The sequence below is a fragment of the Coturnix japonica genome, chromosome 2 (genome assembly GCF_054131305.1).
Source record: "Coturnix japonica strain WE chromosome 2, WE-NBRP24, whole genome shotgun sequence".
NCBI lineage: Eukaryota > Metazoa > Chordata > Aves > Galliformes > Phasianidae > Coturnix > Coturnix japonica.
In genome coordinates, this window is record NC_140664.1 from 97,278,544 (window position 1) to 97,282,161 (window position 3,618).

Below are 3,618 nucleotides of genomic sequence, written 5' to 3' on the forward strand. Positions count from 1 at the left end.
GCAGTGGTACTGTATTGTTTGGGATTGCTTTGTTGTGGTAGGGCAGATAGCTGAGTAATCATTGCTTTTATTACATTTTGCTGACAGTGATATAATTTCTAGCAATAATATTAAATACTCCCTTAAACATGAATTGAAGTCTGTTACACAGACATGGTTTAAAAGCCTTGCAGTGGCATCCAGGGCGATTTTGTATGGCTAAGCATATCCCTTTAAAACAATGTGGTCATCTTACCCATTGCAAATTCATTGAAGAGAGTTACCAAAGAAATGTCAGATAACAGAGTTTGGGATTACTTCTTTTCAATTAGCCAAATATGAAGCACTATGTCCTAGGGCCTGGTTTGTTATCATTTCTTGCAGTTTGTTATTGTGTACCACAAGAGACATTTTGTCTTTATGTGACTGTACCAGTGACTCAGTAGGAATGAACACAAAATGATGTTAAAGTAGACATATACTCTCCTGCCACAGTAAAGTAAAAATGAGGCTTTCATATGTCCAGTAGTCTGGGAATTTGTTTATCAAGATTATCCTGGTGGAAAATTAATAACGAGAGAGATAATAATGTGAGATTATATGAGATACATTATACTCAACTCAGCAACAGTACGAGAACCTCAAAGCTGGACAGACCATCAGGCAAAGCTGTTTTTGTGAGATTTCCAGTGCTTCCTGGTTTCAGCTGGGCCAGAAATAGTGCAAATATAGAGCTGCCTGCCTGCCATATTTTTGTGTTTCTGCTTGGAAGCTCAGCTGAAAGCAGGATGTGTAGAAACACAACATGACTTTATTTAAAGTTAACCAAACATTGCTGAACCTCAAAACAGGTTTAGTTTGAGTTTAAGGAGGAGATCTGGGCATTTGGTGCAGCTCCTATTTTAACAGTTTTCTTAGCTCTAGTATTATGGCCAGATTTTGCTGCCTTGAGTCACGCCACACGCTGTGAAAATGCTGCCATTTAGTGGGACATGCCAGCAGGCTCCTTTAAGAATCCATAGCCAAAGTGAGCCATAACAAAATGTACACAAGGCACTCGGAACAACACTGAGTGGCCAATGGTGAGAGCAGTCTTAGCTCATCTGCAGTTGCCAACACCCTGAAATCCAGGTGGATGAGAGGCCTGAGATTTAATCTGTACAGATTAGTACACACTGATTTAACATGCTCTCGAGCGAAAAATCATGATGTTTGATGGAGCTCTTTCAGCAGAAAGCCCAAAGCTGTGTAGTAAAAGAAATAAAGCCCAATTCATTTGTGCTACAGTTCAGTTTCATTTGAGGTGAGGACAAGCGGCCCAGCGGTGTGAATTCTTCAGACATGAGCTCTGATTAATAGCTCTCATGTTCCTGAAACAGCAACAGCTGAGTGGCCAGCATCAGTGTCACACTGAAAGGAGGGTTGTGTTTCACCCAGAGCACTAAAATTATCCTTCAGACCAGCCCAGAGACTCTAGATCATTTTCAGTGGAGAAAGCATACACACTCTTATGGCCTCTGTCTCTCACTGGACAACACTCCTCAACCTTCTACCCACTATCCCGTCTTTGCCCTCACACTTCCCAGGACAAGCAGGGGTCTCACAGGGTCATTACTCCTTCTGCTCACTGGGCTCTAGAGAGTCTGTAGATGCTTCATGGACCTTTGTAGGCCCCCGTGTGTAGCCAGAGTTTTACTCTCTGCCTTCAGATGCTGCTTAGCTTTGCAAATAACAGCAGGTGAAGCGATACTGAAATGAAGTACAAATTTTGGAATATCTTTTTGATTTGTGTTGTTGTTATGCATCCTAGACTTTCGTAGCTACAGGCCTTCAAACGCCATTAACAAAGGAGATCAGTGACAATGTTATCTTTCTAACCAACAAAACCATTTTTACCCAGCTGAATTTTAATCCCACTGGATAAAATGGAAGTTTCTTTGCTGATCAGTTCTCTGGGATACAGGTGGACTTTCTCAGATGAGTAAATCATGAGTTTGTATCAGTAACACTTGGCATTAAGAATACTTGCTCAAACCATTAATGAAAAACCTGAACTGAACTCTGAATAAATAGTCCCAACTGGCATTCAGCCTTGCAAGATCATGGTTTTTTGTTTGTTAGTTTGTTTTGTTGTTGTTGTTGAATGGGCCTGCTTGAACAAAGAACAGGAGATAAGCAACAGTCAGCATCCCTGTCATGGAGCAAATCTTGCCAAAACTGATTATTTTCCCCCTGTTTTCTGCCTGCAGAGACATCTTAGAATGAAAATACCATTCAGGACTGTGTGAGAAAGACATCTTCTGTCTTTCTGAGAATGGGAGAAAAGCAACAATTAAAAATAAAAAAATAAAATTAAAAAAAAAAAAAAAAGCAACAATTAAAAATAAAAATAAATAAAAATTAAAATAGGTTAAATTAAATTATCCTAACAAACTGGTATCCCAGAAATGAGTCCACAATATCCCAAAGAAAAGATGAGGGAGAAGGAGAAAAAGAAAAGGCACAGAACAGTCTTTGCCTTTTTCTTCATAGTCTGTTTTATGGACTTATAGAAATGACAAAGGAAACCAATTCCGACTGTAAAAGTTAAAAAACATCAGCATTACTTGTTAGGCAATAAAGATTCCTGAAAGACACAAACAGCCTGACTGAGAACCCATGGGGTTTGCTAACGTGGTCATTTCTTTATTCAGTGCCTAATTCCCCTGTGGCAATCAGTACAAGGTTTTTGGGTGCCCCAAAGAAGGATGGAGGCTTTGGGTGGGATCCACGCCAATATGATTTTGACCTTTTGGGCTCACTTCAGGGATGTACCAAACATTTGCAGCTGAAGTGGGTAGACTGAGAGTGAAATCATATCTAGCCAGTGGAAATTAACGATCATCCTGTATGACCCTGTTCTTTTCTTTCCAAGAAAAGTTTCTTAACTGAGCTGCTGAATTTGGACATTAAAAGCACCCAACTCCCTTCCATTTAATTTCCACCTTGTGCTAGCTCATGCTGCCAAAATGGTATTGCCCTTAGGATTGTTTTTTTCCAACAGTTTCACTCTTACAGATGTGGATAAAAAGGACAGATGGCCCCTTTGGGAAACATTATAAGAAATAATCAGAGGGAGAAGTCCAGATTGAAACAAGGCAGGACAAGTTCTCCTGCACCTGCTGCCTTTCCCATCACACAAGGCACTGAAGCTACAATTGCGAAACAGGCAATCACAAAACTAAGCCACAGGAAACAAAGCACTGTTGCACTTCAAAGGTCGGTGCTAATACTATGTGTGTATGATGTCAAATGTGTTGCTCACTAATGAAATTGCCCTCTCTGGAGAGTCTTTTTTAAGAGCAGGAGGAAACGTTGGATAATGTCTCCACAGCAAGTTGTGTCCAGGCCAGCCAAAAACACCAGACAAGGGTGGCCAAACACAATACATTTTTAAAGCTTCCTTCTTTATTTCTACAGCAGCTGCTTGAAACATGGCTGTCAAAGGGCTTTAGAAGAGGAAGACATATGTGGTGTGTGTTTGATCAGGTGCTTCAAGTGCTACAATGAACTCTGGGCCACCTGAGCCCAAGGGTGTGTGCAGAAGTGTTGCACTCAAGTGCTGTAAACAGCACTCATTTCATGCTAAAGGCCATCACA